The 18802-nt window shown below is 35.9% G+C and overlaps 1 long non-coding RNA gene across 1 annotated transcript in view; it reads left to right on the top strand.

The window, feature by feature from the left end:
• Positions 1–18802, top strand: part of LOC131394773 (uncharacterized) — a 256592-nt gene that overhangs the window by 186742 nt on the left and 51048 nt on the right. The window contains exon 2 of the long non-coding RNA XR_009216231.1: positions 15912–15979. This is a non-coding gene — a long non-coding RNA (uncharacterized LOC131394773). The remainder of the gene's footprint in view (positions 1–15911; positions 15980–18802) is intronic.

Below are 18802 nucleotides of genomic sequence, written 5' to 3'. Positions count from 1 at the left end.
TAACGAACGTGTGAAGATGAGGAGACTGGTTTTTTTTCCTCCCCTGAGCCAATTTGCATCTAAGCTGTGCAGTCTGTGGAACATGATGGCTTTATGCTAGCTCTTATCTGCTTATTGATATTTTACTTATAAAGGACCTAACAAAATTTTTAACGGAAGAAAAATAGCCCATAGGAAAATAGCAGTTATTCAGCCTTAGGGAAAAAAATTCTTTAAATTATTTAGATATAAAAATATTTATTTTAACATTGAAAGGAGGAGAAAGCTAATACAAAGAACTCTAATTGAAGTAATATTTCTAAATAACTTCCTTTACAGATAGAAGAATAAATAAATTCCAGAATTCAATTGTTTTGTAGCTTAGTGTTTAATGGAGTCCTACAATCTCTTTCCTTAAATAAGTGACCTGATTAGATTTCAGATATAATTAAGTGGCAGTTTTGAGGGCAACACTTCACAAATACAATTTTACTATAAGAAATGTTAATTGAAAATAGCACTCCATTTTATTACTAAATGGAACAATTTCAGTGTCTATAATTATTCTTTTTCACATTCCTTAAGAACCACGGGCTGAGGATCTGTTATTTTTTCTATATAAAATATATTGCTATTCATTCTAGAACATATATATATTATATATAATTAGTTTTGAAACAGTGTATATACTGTTAGTTTCAAAACTAATTTCTTATTAACAGAAAAAACAGCCAAATTCATAAATGTTTTAGAATTTCTGAAAATATGATATTGAGTACTATTATTTTTTCAAAGGTGCTATTTGGATAATTACTTTTATTTTGATCCAAACAGAAGGGCGGTAAAAATACAAATACCAAGTTTGGTGGCGTGCAGCTTCACGGCAGATACAATGTTTCCTACTAAATTAAGGAGCTTGTGGTCCAGAAGTGAAACCTGTATTGGTGTGATGCACACAGGATTCATAACTGCATAGAAATAGTTGACATACAGTAAAATTCACCCATTTTAGTGTACAGTTTTGAGAGTTTGAAAAAACCCGCAGTCATATAACCACCAATAATTTTTAATTGTCAACTTAATAGCTGAAAACAATCTTTCAAAATAACTGTCTTTCCTTCTTATAAAAGTAATAAATGCCTAATGTATAAAACACAGAAAACCTCAAAGGAAAATAAAAAAATCACTCAATATCTATGTCCCCAAGACATTATTGTTAATAATTTGGTGTCCGAACTTCCAAATTATATTTTATAGTTTACCAAATGTACATGCTGCTCTGTGGGTATTTTCTTCCATAAAAGATTCTGATTACTTTCATTGACTATTTCTTAAAAAATAATTTAGATATTACTTAAAATTTTCCATAAATATCACTCTTTAACATCTAAAAAAATTGCTGCATAACACTTCCCAATCTGTCTGGAACATAGTTTATTTAGTCCTTTCCCTATTGGAAAATTGCATTGTTTCCAATTTATTTCTATCAAAATCTATATAGGTTTCATATACATCTCAGTGTCTAATTAAAGCATATTTAAAGTAGAACTACTTGGCTAAAATGTACACAGACATTTAAGCATTTTATACTTACTCCTCTCTTGAAAATTCTTTCTAATCAAAAAATATTTATTATTATAATTCTGAAAGAAGACAGTGAGTAGGGGCTTGAATAGAGACAAAAACCGGTTTCTTTAACCTAAGTAGAAAAAAAAATATTGCAGATTAAAGAAAAAAATTTTTTCTGTCTCTGGCTAAATTCAGAAAGAAAAATAAAACAAAAGATGTGATAAGGCTATAGTAAAAATTCAATTAAAGACTTTATCTCAGGGGTCCTTAACTAGGGGTAATTTTGGCTCCCCAACTCCCGACATTTGGAAATGTCTGAAGAAATTTTTGGTTGTCACAACTGGGAGGGGTTGCTACTGGCACCTGGTGGGTAGAGGCCAGGGATGCTGCTAAACATCTTACAATGCATAGCACACTTCACCTCCCCCAGCCAAAAAAAAAAAAAAAAAACAACAACAAGAAATGATCCAGCACAAAATGTTGATAGTATGGAGGTTGAGCAACTTTATCAGAAACTGAATGAAACATGAGAAAGAGCTCACAGTAAGGATAAATGTTAACAAATCTTTCTTAGAAGAAGACTACCTCAGAGGTCTTAGATTCTGAAACGTCAACAGCTGACGTTGGCAATTAGAAACTCTGCATAGATGTACAAGCAAGAAGGTGACAGGTCTGATCTCTGATTGGGAACCATTATTTACGTAAATAGAGAGAGTTCACAAATATCTGTTAGAAAAGAATGGTCAGTAGATGTTCTTTTTACTAAAGGCTTTGCTCCGCTGGTTATTTTCCCGAACATTTCAGTACTAGTTTGTATGTGTAGATCATTGGGTTTTACATTTACAGGATTATTTTTAAACAGCTTTTAAAAAGAGAAAATCTTGGGGCCAGCCCGGTGGCATAGTGGTTAAGTTTGCACGCTCCACTTTGGTGGCCCTGGGTTGGCAGGTTCGGATCCCAGCCACAGACCTCTGCACCGCTCTTCAAGCCATGCTGTGGTGGCATCCCACATACAAAAAGTAGAGGAATATTGGCACGGATGTTAGCTCAGGGACAGTCTTCCTCAAACAAAAAGAGGAAGATTGACAACAGATGTTAGGTCAGGGCCAATCTTCCTCACCAAAAAAAAAAAAAGAGAGAGAGAGAGAGAAAATCATTTAGATGTGGAAGCCTGGAGTTCATAATATTTTAGCTGTTCATATCTAAATGGCTGATTTATGTGCCCAAATCAACTGTTGGTAGCTATTGATATTTCACACAGAGTGACTAAGTTCTCTTAGCCAGCTGCTAGGGCATGCGCCTTGAAAATCCAACTTATTTCAGTGAAAACTGTGTTACACAAAAGGTGAGACTATAGAGGATTGTTTCCTGGGAATGTTATAAATCATACATTTGATCTCAGTATGATTTAATCAGCAGCTTTGGGACTAGGATTTCTGATACTTTAGGAAATAAGGAAATAGCCTCAATTCTCATGTCATGATACCATCTAATGTTATAGGAAGTAAACAAAAACAAATATCATGTGTCAGACAAATAAATTTTTCAAATAGTAGATGACTGATCTTCTCCAAGCCAGCCCTGGTGGTAGAGTGGTTAAGAATTGGTGCTCTCACCATCATGGACCGGGTTCGTTTCCCAGTCGGGGAGCCATGCCACCTATTTGTCAGTTGTCATACATTGGAAGCTGCGGCTTCCACATTAAGACAGACTAGGAAGAAGGACCTGGCCACCCACTTCCAAAAAAATTGGCCATGGAAACCCTACGAATAGCAGTGGAGCATTGTCTGATATAGCCCTGGAAGGTGAGAGGCTGACACAGAAAGACCAGGCAGGGTTGTGCTCTGCTGTACACAGGGTGGCTAGGAGTTGGAATTGTCTACACAGCACTGACAATATTATCAAAGTGAGTTAAGCACTCAAAGCTTCCTCAAGAAAAGAGAAAGTGTGATAATTACTATTTTCATCTTAAAGTGGGAAATAGAGAGAGATGAAAGACTAAAATAAGTAGAAGGTGAAGTCTTTTTATTACTTGCCTAATCTATTATTACATTATTCCTGTCAATAGATAAGTCAGACTTTTGTTCTATGGATGGGGATATTGAGGTACAAAGTTGGAAATGTTTAGAAAAAAATATTTAAGTGTTCTTTCGTCTCAATGGATTTTGACAGAAATCAGCTATGGAATTAGTTGCATAAATTCAAAATAGATTGGCAGAGCCTCCTTGTAAGTTCAACATTTTGATGATCAGTGTTTGGGGGCTGTTTCCTGGCTCACCAGGTATAACTTCCTGTTGATGTACAGTTGTGTCTTAAGCTATCTTTATTTATTTATTTATTTATTTATTTTTTGTGAGGAAGATCAGCCCTGAGCTAACATCCATGCTAATCCTCCTCTTTTTGCTGAGGAAGACCAGCTCTGAGCTAACATCTATTGCCAATCCTCCTCCTTTTTTTTTCCCCCAAAGCCCCAGTAGATAGTTCTATGTCATAGCTGCACATCCTTCTAGTTGCTGTATGTGCGACACGGTCTCAGCATGGCCGGAGAAATGGTGTGTCGGTGCGCACCCGGGATCCGAACCCGGGCCGCCAGTAGCGGAGCGTGCACACTTAACTGCTAAGCCACGGGGCCGGCCCTATTTAATTTATTTTTAAATCCTGATACCTTGATGATACAGCAAATGAGATGGATGAACACTCTACCGAGATTGGAAATAAAGAGACCAACCTACTTCTTATACTGATGCCGTGAATGAATTAGACTTGGCCAAGAGAAGCAAACGTCCCCTTTGTCTAATTATTGCAGGAATGAACAATTCAGTGTCAACCTAGTATGTCAAAACCAAAGTATTCAAGTTGTCTCGGGTGGAGAGTCTTCAAAATCAAATAGACAATATTAAATAATTACATTACCAATTTGGATCAATTTGTTTAATTACCTTGAGACATTTTGCAGGCAGGCGGTTTGGAAAGCAGTGCTGTTAAAAGCATTCAGAGCAACAAGAATAATGCTGAATATTATTCTGTTATCAAGGAGATAACTATTTACACTTGTTCTAAATTTTTACAAGTAAGATAATTTCTGCTATGCTCTGCAGAGTTAAAACGGGACCTCAGCCAAGATCTAGCTCAGGAACTTTCACTCAAACAGAATATTCTGCCTCTGTAGTATTAATGATTCTTTTAATGTAGTAATAATGATTCAATATTTTTACATGTGCCAGAATTACTAACCAGAACTTAGCATATTCTTAGTATTAATTTTTCAGGTAAAATAAGAAGTGCACTTCAAATAAATAAGAGCAATAAATAACTTATTTAGGCAATATATCAAACTCTCTGCCTTTATGACTTTTTAAGAAATTTAAATAGCATTTAGCCAAATTTTAATGAAAGAACAATGGAACAAATTTGTTGTAAAATAGATAACACTTCTCTTTTATACTACATCTTTAAATTTTCTTTTTTTTAAAGAGAAATTGAATTTCAATAATAACACAAAAATGTTAAATAATACAGACCCTAAAATAAACAATGCAATCTCTTTAAAAATGATATATTTGTACCCATACAATTATAGCATTTATATTAAAACTAATACATATTGCAAAAGCAGTGAAAATATTTTCTTTTTTATTCGTTTAACCAGGGGCTATTCAGTTGCTCTTAAAAAATGTCTAGTGAAAGATCTCCTTTTATACCTCAAAGTAATAAATAAAGTTTTTTCTTTCTCTCACATATTGCTGAAAAATTAATACCCGGGATGGTGTAATGTAGAAACTCACAATCTACATTTAATTGAATTGTATTTCTCCCAAGTAGAATGCTTTTGCTACAAAAGTAAACATAATACCAATATTATGGGCTAGAAAGTACTAAAGTTTCCTTTGTATAAAGATCAGACTGTGTTTGGTGGCATGTTTAGCAGCCCCCAATTGTTGACGGTAATTTAATATTAAAAATGTTTGTATAGGTTAGCATTAGCTCCACATCGTTTTGGAAGTGTGAGTTCCATCCATCTTAATACATAAAAGAGGCAATCCATTTCACCCTTGTCCACGTAGAGAAGGTGGAGTTGAAAGGTACATTTGATTTTCTCTATCGTTCGACTGCTGCTTCATTCTGTCTGTGCAGAACTCATTTAGAGGGTTTAGACTAGATGGGAAAAAAACCCCAAGGACAAGAAATATTTTTTTTTTTTTGCATTTATATAGAAACCCACTTTTAAAATGGTTACTGACAGTGTAGAAGCATGCATAATAAAGCTGAAGGATTATGCTAATATTTACAGGCAATCAAAATAATCAGATTAAATATTGATTCTTTGAAACTAATAAAAAATTGAGAAAGAAAATGAGAGTAAATGCTTTTAGGTGTTTCAACAGGATGCTTAATGAAAGAGAAGATAATCTGTGAGAAAACAGGTAGCTTCTTCAATGTGCTCCAATAACAGTATTGAAAACTTTCTCTGTTTTACTTTAGAGTGTGGAGGACACGATATAAGATAACTTTTCAGAACATAGCTTTTTACTTTTTACTTATTTTTTTTTAACGGCAAGGAAAAGAGCAGCAATCTTCCAGCAAAGCTGACCTTCTAAAGTAAATTCAAATTCTCAGCATGCTCTGTTTTAGTGCAATGCAGCACAGCTCACTAGAGCAAGTCGGATGAAAAGTTAGAGGATCAGAAGTTCGATTCCAGACCCTGAAGCTAAGTTGCTATGTAATCTTGGGGGTTGGGAATAACATTTTGGAAGCCTGATTGCCTTCTCTAAATGGCCATGAATGATTATATAACTCCTGATACAAATGAAGACTCCCCATTAAAAGAATTTTAGTCTTTGGAAATGTTCAAATGAAGATATGCAAAATAAGTACACATTAATTTGAAAACTTTTGCAATCCATGGGCACAATTTCCATCAAGATATGAATATCTGCTACAAAATATCTACATTTAGAACCAGGGTACAAATAAAGGATGATGGAACAGGTATTTCTTATATTGTTTAAATGTTCAGGTTTGAAATGTTATGAGCTTTAATCCTAGCACTGCTTCTAATAACATGGCTTAATCTCTACCCTTACATCAGGATGATGACTGTGGCAGCTCCCAGTCTCACAGAGGTGATGCAAGTCTTAATTAATGTTTCTAAAACTATCCAGGAGCCATGGATGAGAAGAGTTATGACAAGGGGAGGTGATGTTGTTATTATAAGAAGTGACTGCATATTGCCTTGCATTACACTAATGTGACAACAGTATGCATTATTCTACTATTAATAATACGTATAACAGAGCTGCTATCGAACATGATTAGCACATTTAAAATTTTCATGTTAATGAATTCACAGATAATAAATCCTCCCATAGGCTGTTTCTATGTGCAAAGGAACCAAAGTGTTACATGGTCTGTCTCTACTATAATGTTTTCCTGAATGAATGCACTATAATCATTAATGGAAGAAAAGAGTCAAAATGATTCCTATTTGGAAATGTATGTCAATCATGCTTCCAAGTAGATGCAATTGGCTTGTCAGTTCAAACAACATTTAGAACACTTCTGTGTCAATACTAGTATATTCTTTTGCCTGTAAGATGGTGGTGGGGTAATGTATGTATAACCTTCTGTTCCAAGTAGTAATACTTTCTCAGGTAGCTACTAAAAGGATCAAAATTAGCCTTGAAACTTGCATAGCCAAAAGTCAACTAATGATGGCATCAGAAGAACCAATTTGGCATTTCAAACCTCAGTTTTGTCTGCTATATTTTTAGGGATTTTATAAAGCTCAGATCCAACAATGCATGTGAACTCATGACACAAAATAAATTATTCAGTATATTTAGAAGGAAGAGCTAACAGGACTTCAAAATATATGCAGAATCTGACCACTTATCATCAGCTCTACTGTTGCCATCCTGGCCTACGTCACCATAATCTCTTTCCTAGATTCCTGAAATTGACTCGTCAGTGGTTTCCTGGCTTCTACCCTTGCCCACTTACAGTCTCTTCTTAGGACTATAGCCAGAGTGATTTTTTAAAAAATTAGGTATGTTACACCTTTTCAAATGGTCCCATAGTTCTCGGATGTTTTGTTTTGTGTGTGTGTGTGTGTTTCATTCCTTTTTATCTTTGCATCTCACTTTTGGTAGTTTCTGCTTGTTACTGGCCACAAACACAGGTTCTTTTACCTGCCACACAAGAGGGGCCAAATAAAAACTGGATTGCCAGGCTTATGGCAAGGAAAGGGGATTATTTCGGGTGACATAAGCCAGGAGACAAGAATAAGCCCTCAAATTCGTCTCTCCCAAATATGGGAGGCAAGAGTTTTTAAAGGTTGCTTGTAGGGAGGGGGAGCATGTGGCCTTGCTGGTTGGTGCCTTCCCACCAGCCTGTGTTTGGCCTTGTGAGGCTGCTTGCAGGGAGGGGATGGAGAGGCAAGGGAATCCACAGGTGGTGTCCTTGGTTGTCGGCCTCTGTGAAGGATAGTGGATTCTGGTGCCAGGAAACCAAGGAGTTGGGGTCTGGGAAGCTTCAGTTTCTTACAAGGAGTGGTAATTAGCCAAAACTTCAACATGAAACCACCTGCGCTTTAACAATTCGTAACTTCTATTTACCTTGTGAAGCTCAGGGACACAAAGGCCAAAGAAACCAATATTTACATATGAATGTAACTAAAGAAGCAGAGAAAGAGGAGGAGGCTCAGGAGCGCCAGGTGTTGGAGGACCATAGACTGTTGGCCACTTCTCCCTGGAGAAAAATTTCAGATCTGTTAAATGTGACATTCCTGAGGAATCTGTGAAAACATTAGTTATATTCTTATCAGGAGAGAAGGAATAGTTTGGGCAGAGGACTTAAGGCTTTTGCTAACAAGTCATTCTCCCTATTGGTTACTGACTCGCTACTAATTAGCTTGCCCACCTGTAGTTCCAAGCGTTTCTCCAAAGCACACTGTGAGAAGAAGACGGGGGCGGGGGGTCTGCTGAGTCAGGGCCATTTATAGCTCCAACATGGCTTCCTTCTATAAGATGGCTTTCCTTGTGCTAACTTTTGACTAGGTCTGTCTCAGCTAATTTCGTGGTGCTAAAATACTGACATATCTTCAAGCTCACTGATTCTTTCCTCAGCTGTGTCTAGTCTAGAAATAGGCCCATTTTTTCCTTTCGGTTTATGGTTCCACCGTCTTCTGCTTTACGTATGATCTCAGCTGTGACTCTCAATTCACCTGTGTTTCTAGATTCAGGATGGCAGTTGGCCCAGTAAACTTGGTTCTCTGATAGGTCCAAGAAAAGTCGTCGGTTTTCATTTTGTTCAGCTTTTTTTGTAAACATGGGAGTGATAAGTTCTAAGCTCTTTGCACATTAGAGCTAAAACTGGAAGTCCAGAGTGATTCTTTTAAAAGTTAAATAAAATTATATTCTTTGCTAAAACACCAGCAATGGCCCCCAATTCACTCAGAGAAAACGTCGAAGTTCTACCATCAGCTACAAGGCTTTACATGATCTGGGCCCGCCTACACCCATTCCCAATACCCCTTATGTTGCCCAATTTTTCTTTTCTTTTCCATGGTACTCACTTGTTACCTTTTAACCTACTAAACAACATACTTCTTTATCATGTTAATTGTTTATCGCTGTCTCCATGTGGGAATGCATAGGTTTCATGAGGGCTCCCTGTTTTCTTTCTGGAGCACACCAAGGGCCTAGAACAGAGTGTGGCCCATAGTAAAAAGTCAATCTTTGTTGAATCAATAAATTATTTTATTACTTCTTAAATATCCTCTGAAACTAGGCACATATACTAATTGAATTAGATAATTGGTCTAAGTTTGATTCAGAATGATTTTATCTCTTTTTTCACTTCCTTCTAAGGTGCTTAACAAAGGAGACACAGCAGAATGAGCTGGGGATATTTTTCAGTATACACAAACCCAATTCTCAGAGATTCTAATTTGGTAGTTTCATCTTGGCCCCAGTGGTGTCCAAGAAAATGAAAACAAACAATAAAACAAAAACCTTCTCTATTAATGGGGGAAAATTTTTTCCCCTTTCCTAAAGTTTTCATGAAGAGGGAGTTTCCTCTTAAATACAGTACTTCTAGCCTCTTGCCTCCCCCAAGAGAAGTTGAGTGAGTTGCCTAACTAGTCTCAGTCTCCTCCCTACTCACCCCCGCCACACTTCACTCCTTCTCTGGAGTTTGCTTTCCAGCTCCACAAAAATTCTCTTCTGCTGGGGGCCTGACAGCTATCTTGGGGCTAAAGGCCCTGGAGGCCTCATTTCTGCTGAGTGTTTCTAATGCACCTTAACCACAGAAGGATAGCATTTAAGTCTAAGGATTCATTGTATATTTGTTACCAGTCTTTCTAAACACAGAGTCAACGTGATGTCAGGGACGTAGGAAATTAAAATAAAAATATTTATCATCTTCATTAATCATACATTTTTGCTAAAGAAGTATATATTAATTAAAATTAAGATATTGTATGAAAATATACATGTGTATATCAGTACATAAATATGCACTTTGATATATTTCTTATGTTTTTCTCTGTTTAGTTTTTTTTCTTTAGCAGGAATTGCCTTTTTTCACATAATAGTAGGGAGAGACAAAACACAGTTGAGGTAGGCATTTACTAAATTCATTTTACATTGTATATATTCAAGATTTTTCTACTCATATTTAAAAATGAGACTTCTGTTTTATTTTTATTGTTTGGTAGGTGACTTGTATTCTTTTTTGCCTCTCCTTCAGATACTAGAGGATCTTCTTTTTTCCTTGATGCTTTGATTTCTCAATGATGTATTGGGGAAGAGTGACTAAAATTCATTTAGTGTCACTCTCTTGTGGCTCTTTCAATATGATGTCTCAAGTTTCCCTTCACTTATAAATTTTTTTTTGCATTTTTTTCATTGATACATTTTTCTACTACATGTTCTTTTCCTGGAGTTCCTCTTAATTGAAATGAATATGGATTGATTCTTTCATTTATATTTTAAGAGATATTTTTGACTTTATATTCTGGACTTTCCATTGAAATATTTTATTCCAAGGAATCACAGTTTTTAGGATAATATGTTCTTGAAGCCATAAAAATAAATGAGTCACATTCGTGTAAACACAGATGTTACAAAGTACAGGAAATATGGGAAGGGAGAGGGGAATAAAAATCTCTACACATCCTGCTAACAATGTTTCAGCAAACAAGATGATAGTGTTTTATCCTGTAGACAATCACTTCCATGTGATAAAGCACCAATGCAATCTTTACTGTGAGATGTAAGATCACTCTGCTTTGAGATAACAGAGAAGTAAAATCAGAATAGAAGGCTTTTATTTTGAGGGAGGGAGAGGCAGATCCTCTCAGCCACTATGGATATTGCTACTCTGTTAATGACTCTATATTTATGTAAAATATTAAAAAATTTTCCATGGATAAGATGAATGAAGTCTTAGCTCATGTATCGCCAAATGCAGATTGTCTCTTCTCTGCACTTCTGATACTTTTAGTTTTTTGGATCAGTGCCCTTCTGTTTGTGAGCATCTATTGGTGTAAAGTTTTTTGTAGAGTTGACTTTCTTTAGATCCGAATCCTGGAATCCACATGTTCCACTAGCACTCTATGTACAACTGGACAACTTTCACCTCCAGAGTGTTAGATTTGTAATGCTGAGCAAACTGGCAAGCTGCTGTCAATACACACCCATAAAGTGTGTACAACTGCCCCTCTTCCACACTGTCATCCACTGCTCATTAAGATTCAGCTCTCTTACTAAGGGTTGTCTTCTGGGTCCTACTGTCCTTGGAATGCCTCTTATCTGAACCTATGTCTTGAAGATGTTAATGAGCATGGGATTTTATGGAGGGGTGCTGGCTGGTTCTAGTCTTATGCATGAAAAATTGGAGAGGAAAATGAGGGCTGAGGATCAAAGTGGTTCATAATCTCTAGTTTTGGACTTGAGCTCATATAGCTTAGGAAAATCCTGTTTCTGTTTAAAGCTGTGAGAGATTAGTCTAATCAAAGAGCAGGGGTCTATCGCCCCACGATAAGTGGACACTGCCTCAGAGAAGTGTTGGTCTCATCAGCTGGTCCAATTGTGTGCCCCTCCCCGAATACTTCCAGCTCCATCCCTCAGTATTCATATTTTTAATTTTCTTACATGTCTTAGTCTGTATGGGCTGCTATAACAAAAATACCATAGACTGGGTGGCTTATAAACAACAGAAATTTATTTCTCACAGTTCTGAAGGCTGGGAAGTTCAGGATCAAGGAACCAGCAGATTCGGTGTCTGTTGAGGGCTCGCTTTCTGGTTCATAGATGGCCATCTTCTCCCTGTGTCCTCACATGGAGGAAGTAGCAAGAGAGCTCTCTGGAGTCTCTTTCACAAGGGTACTAATCCCATTTATGAGGGGTCCACTTTCGTGACCTAATGATCTCCCAAAAGACCCACCTCCTAATACCATCACTTGGGGGTTAGATTTCAATATATGAATTTTGGGAAGACACGAACATTCAGTCTATGGTATTATCCAAAAACTCTCTTTTTGTCCAACTGTTCTTTTTTCAATAGCTATTGATTCTTGTTTTATGGATGTAATATCTTTTTACATCTCTCTGAGTACACAAATTCATCCTCTTTTTGATTCCTGGATTATTTCTTTGCTCCAGGATCAATTTTTCTTTTTGTAAATGGTGACACTGGGTTGCCCAATTATATTTAAGAATGAGCCAATGGAAAAGCAGTTCAGGAATTCTATGTGGCTTTGTGAGTTTGTAAACTGGCAGATTTAGCTTTAAGTGAGTGAGCAGGGAGCTTGCCGTTTTGATAAGGCTGGCCTAAGTGCCGGTATGCGCAAGGGTTTACACTGGAGCACCAACATTCACACTACCTGCCTTCATTCTCCTTAGGTGGTTAATTGAATTCCCTTAAAAATAAACTTCCCATCCCCCATCTTCAATACCTGACTGCCCCTTATTCTCTGATTAGGATGGAGGATTTGAGGGTGATAAAGGGTTTAGTATATAAAACTTCAACTAACACTCTCTATTACCTGTGTGTCTGACTCTCCATTACAGCATCTCCTGGAGATTCTCCATGATTTTGCCCAACAGTTCAGCTGTTTCCTGGTACATTACCCTCTTCATGGATCTTAGACTCTTGCTTCCTTCACCCTGCTTCATCACTCAGTATTTTTCTCTCTATCAAAAATATGCTATACATTTAAATGATTTGTTAAAAATAACTTTACTATTATTTTAATGGTGTCTCGGGAAAGAGGAAGTATTGCATAGTTTTCCTCATAACCATATTGATTGGGTGCTTCTCAATGTATTATTTTCTTGTGGCAGAAATGATCACTTGATTGCCTCTTGGTTGTTGAGGATTGGAATCCTGTTGTGGGGAAATGATAGAAGGGAAGAGGGGCAGATGACTCAATTATTGAGTATCTGCTATAGTCCATGCATTTTCTTGGATACAAGAAGTGGGGAATGTATAGCTAGACTTAATATTATTATCTTAATTTTCCACGTCAGTTTACTGAAATTTTGAGAGATTAATTACCTTGGTAATTTCACATACTAACAGGTTACACCAAGATTCACACCTTAACTTAAATTCTTATTGTTCTTTCCACTACTCAATGCTGCCTTCCCATCATACAGTATCTATAATTCTAGACTATGAGTTTTTACTGGTTTGGTTTATCGTGCGTATAATTGCAACACACTTCTTTCAAGACATTAGTTCAGAGATTTCTACAACAAACCGATGCAGTAAAGATAAAACCATTTTAGAAATCAATTAATATAAAATATCCCCAAAAAACTCAAAGCATAGACAATTTTAATATTAAACATCACATCAGTTTATTTGTTCGAGTGCTTTGCAGTAATATGAGCAAACTATTTTTCTCTTAATAACTATGTTAATGCTATTTTACAATTTGAAGATGAAATTGAGTCAGCACCCTGTATCTCATGTTCCCCTAACTCGCTTCATAAATTAAATTCAGCAAATTTCTTTGCTAGTTGTTATCTTTTTCAATACTGTTTTCACGAGCTCTGGGCCACAACTGTATTTCCTTTAGCCTCAACTCCTCTATCTTGTTCCATGAAAATACAGATTATTTTATGGGAAAATGCCTCATTTCTTAATAAAATGATACAATGTTGACAGGGAGATCAAAAGTGAAATGTATAATGCAGCACACACCCTGGACCCTGTATCTTTTCTCCACTTAAATTCTGCTTTGTACTCTGTGGAGTATAACTCTAAATTATTTCTTCATGGAAGTGAAATTATTGAAATTTGAGAGCCCAGTCTTAGGTTGACCATCATCTACTTAATGATATTGTTAAAATAAGGAAAAGTCACTACATTAATCTTATAAACAGAAATTATTATTTTTATGTAAAAATAGAAATGTTTCATCTTGGAAAAACTTAAAATTGTATTATACTAATTTACTTAATAGTGAACAATGATGTCATTTAGTATATTTTCATAGACCTTTACCTTGTTTTCTAGTATTACTTAACTAGATTTAGCACAGTTAATGATGATAGTGGATAGACAGATTTTTACTTATCTTTCCTTAAAGCTCTTGGCATTTTCTCTTAATATTTAATCCTTTGTCATTAATGTAAATAATGAGACATTTGAGGAGCTGATTAAGTTTTAAGTTCTCCTAAAAGCAATAAAAATCAGTGCAATTATCACCTCTATTTAATAATCCTCTTTGCTTCTCCTCCCTATGTCAATGCTAGATCTGAAATTTACTGTCTAATTAGTATTAAATATTTTACACAGGCACTCCCACAAGAGGGCTGAGTGTAGTTCCACCACATAGGCTAATATCCAATAAAATATGAGGTTTCATTAGCTATCATTTGGAGGGTTCTGGTGCAGCTCAATTTATTTTAAATTTCTACAAAATATTTTAGTGGGAGGGGATGTTAGGGAATCAGTTGACCCTCTACTCAATATAACAGTTCACTTTTTAGTATCCCTTGCTAGTTGGCATCTAGCCTTTCCTTGTCTGTTTGTGGTGTTTATTTTCTCTACTTTGAGATAGTCTTATCCATTATGGGGCAACTCTAAAGGTTAGGAAAGTCATTAGCTAAATCTGCCTGTCTATCATTTTTACCTCTAAGCTTTCATTCTATACCATGAAGCCACATCACATGTTTATTTTAGCACCTTTTTTATACATGATAATTTTTCATGATAGTATAAATGAGGGAAGACAAATACATGTGTGATTACTTGAAATAAAATGAAGAGAACATAATAAAGTTTTGGAATAGGAAGCAGAGGTAGGGACTGTGTGATTTTTCTCTCTGTGAAGTGACAGAAAAGAAAGAATATTTGCTCACGAGCTACATTAAATATATTTCCAGAGGATATATTTTGATCTGTTTGGGCTAATGGAAGTGGACGATGAGATGCTGCATCTGCGATAGCATATGCTAATGAAGAAAACAAAGAAAACACAGAACATGAGATTGAGAACGTCAATTATGGGACTGGTCACCAGACCAGAGTTTGCCATAAGTTCCTTCCAGGGAACAGAGCCAAATGAAGTAGAATAAATTAGACAGATGTGTTATCTAGTAGTTTAGGATTTCTCTTCTTAGTCTTTTATTACTTGTGTCACATTTGTGTTTCATATTGAATTAACAAACTCTAAATTATAAATGATTAGAAGAATGTTTTTATTAAATCAGTGATAGAATCCTGATTATGAGACTTGTGTCCCTTTATACATGTTTCTGAGGGAGTCAATAAATGTTCCTTCTACCAGATGCAATCTTTTATTTAGTGGCTTTGGCTTGGAGACAGTTTCTTAAGAAGGTATTAAAGGGCTTCACTGGTGATTGTCTCTCACTCTCTGTGGTAGACACTGCTAGATGTTGGTATAACATCTATTATCCCCTTTCTACTTTACTACTAGAAGCCTGGCCTGTTGAAAGACTGTATTTTTCAAACTTCCTTAGAATTATGGGTAGCCAAGGTGTGAGTGCAAAACGTGGTGTTGGTGTTTCTAGAAGAGTTTTTTTTTAAGTCACATGAACTCATCTGGGAAGGGTGCTCCATTCCCCTTTCCTCCTCTACCTTCTTCCTGCCTCAAACTAGATGACTAACACTTAAGCAGCCATCTTGGACCAGGAGGCAATGTTGTCAATGGAAGCCAGTTCTAAAGATTAAGGTATGTAAAGACAAACTAAACTTGGATCCCAAATTCCTGTGGAATTGCCATATCAATGGACTCTGTACATCTGAATTTTTCCTACTGTAAGGAAAAATAAACATCTATCTTTCTTAAACCATTGTTATTTTGGGACAAGGTGTTTTGTTTTATGCAGGCAAAGCTGAATCTACCTGATGAACAACCAAACTGAAATTACTGATGTGAGGAAATGACTCATGGGAGGTAAGGTATTGTTTCTGTTTTTGAATATAATCTTATAGGATTTCCTGGCTCCTAGAAACAGGCATGTTGCATTCTCTAGAGATATTCGACATAGCTGTGTGGACAGAAGGCTGTGTAGCATCACGTGTAAACCCAGAGACTTGAGAGAATAGAGACCTACATTGAATTCCAACTTTGTCACTTGTTGGATAACTTGGAGGAAGTTGTATAACCTCTTTAAGCCTCTTTTTCTTCATCTACAAATTGGGCATAATAATAATTGATACCTTGTAGGTTTGTTGTGAAAATTATATGAGCTAATGTATATAAAAGAATTTAGCACAGTACCTAGCACATTTTAGAGGTTAGATGTTATTATTGCATTGTTTTTGTTATCAGTTAAAGGTAGATGATTCCTTTTCCTTGCTGATTTAATTGAATCGTTCCACATCTTGCTTCTTAACATTAATATTCCCAGTATCCATGATGTTCAGCATTGCTCCTGTCTTAACCTACTTCCTTTAATAGTAGTTGATTCATAGAGAATTATAGGGGGAATAACAGTATTTAATAGTTTTAGGAATTTTCTTTCTATCTTCCAAATTCAGGGAATGAAATTTATAGGAGTGAAACTTTGAACATTACTGGCTTGTATTTTCCTGGGTTGTTAGGAATTAATTATGAAATATAAGATTCAAGAAGTGAAATACATATCTTTATTTTGCTAACATAAAATCCTAGAATATTGAACATTATAAAACTTGAAGAAACTGAGATTTTTCTCTGCACATCTTGTTGATGTATTCTCCTGAAAGCCAGATTCAAAGTCCTGGGTCAGTCCCCATTCAGTTGTTTATTTTATGGTCTAGTTTAGACAATTTCCTGAGATATCAGGACCCTCAAATTTGGATTTGATTATTGGGTTTCCTGCCCATTCCTATGGCCTAATCTAACTAGTGGATAGGGCCCTTGTGCTTCTGAATTAAAAGTTGGAGAGTCAAGTCCATATCGCCAATTCAGGGTTCATCTTATTACACCACATTATCTGAGAGAAGTTTAATAGAGACGTGAAGTCATGGAATATCCTGAATGAACTGGACTCAATGCTTCTTAGCTAGGGTTAGTATTTTCTTTTTTAAATTCTGGCTTCAAATCAGAGTAGAGGTTGGTAGGAAAGAATATGGACTCTCATAGTCTTGAAGGTGACATTAGTGGCTCAAACTCTTTTCATTTGTTACTGACTGAGATATGTAGTTGGATAATATGCCAGATAAGGTTTATTTTAAGATTGATTGAAAAACTTTTAATTACTTAGTTGTCAGCCCAATAATATTTGAAAAGATTTAGTTAAATATTTAGTTATTGATAACTTGAATTTACTTGAGATGCAGTTTACTTTTAATGCCGTCTCATTAAAATATTCCTTAAAAAAACCTGTTTATTATAAATGACAATCACCCTTCTCTCTCTCTATGAGTATCTCAAATCAGAAATTACAAAACAGATTCTTACAACCTTGTTAGTTCTATAACAGAAAAATTTTGATAGTTGCTTGATCAAAGCAGCACTTTGAAGCACATTCAGAAGTTAGATCTGGGTATGTGATAAACAAATCTCTTTCTAACATCAGCAGGGACTTCCTCTTCTGTCTGAAGTTGCTAGGATACTATCTTAAAGAAATAACTCATTTGATTAACTGCAAATAGAAATTGCTTTTTTAAAAAAGTTCATACATTTATAATAGCCTAGGTCAGGAGTAAATCAATACTAGCTAAATGTTAAGCATATGATCTGATGACCCTCTTGAATATCGGAAGAAAAACCATTATTTTTCTTCATAAAATGCATGACAGAATGACTTTTAGCCATGTTTCACCATAAAAATGAGAATATTATTGGTAAAGAGATATTTTCTCTTGCTTGATCCTGGATTTTAGTTCACATCGTGGGGATCAAATGAAATGCCACATGCAAAAATGCTTTGAACCTATAAAATTAATATATAATTCCAATAATTTTTTAAAAAGTGATACCATTCCTGACAAGTGAAAATCTTGCCTATTATCTATGCCTGATACCTATTACCTATCCTTGTTTATTAGCATTTGATTCCATATTTTATTCTATAATAAAAAAGATTTGTAATATGGCAGTGGCCATTATTATTTAATATCGCTAGTAAAGTCATGTGTTAGGTGCAGCAAACGTCTTCCTGTGGTGACGCGTTTTGTCCACAGGACAGATGGTATCCTTAGTCTTAACGTGAACATTGCAAAGCAACTCCACTATATAATAACCTTGCTTTGCTATTTTTATATCTTGTGAAATTCAAATACCACCTGTGGACATGCAGGATGAAAGCCAAAAGGTTATTTAAAACAGCATCCATGGTAGAACCATTTATACAAATAAATGGAAAGCTGCCAATTTACATATTAGCTGTTCTGTCATGTAAGACAGGAATTTCAGATGCCCTCCATTATGCTGATTTTTCAAAGGCATCATTAGCTTGATATATTCTTAGAGCAGGGTGATGTATTCTATGCATATGGTGTTTCCCACAGGTGTGGTACTGTCTTAGTCCATTCAGGCTACTATAACAAAACACCACAGGCTAGGTAGCATATAGACAACAGAAATGTATTTCTCACAGTTCTGGAGGCTGGAAGTCTGAGACCAGGGTGCCAGCATGGTCAGGTGAAGGTCCTCCTCCTGGTTCAGAGGAGTGAGGGATCCCTGTGGGGCCTCTTTTATAAGAACACTAATCCCATTCATGAAGGCTCCACCCTCATGCCTTAAGCACCTCTTGAAGGCCGCACCTTCTATAACCATCACATTGGGCAT

This window comes from Diceros bicornis, chromosome 3 (genome assembly GCF_020826845.1).
Source record: "Diceros bicornis minor isolate mBicDic1 chromosome 3, mDicBic1.mat.cur, whole genome shotgun sequence".
In the NCBI taxonomy this organism is placed as follows: Eukaryota; Metazoa; Chordata; class Mammalia; order Perissodactyla; family Rhinocerotidae; genus Diceros; species Diceros bicornis.
This window is presented reverse-complemented; position numbering and strand designations above follow the sequence as displayed.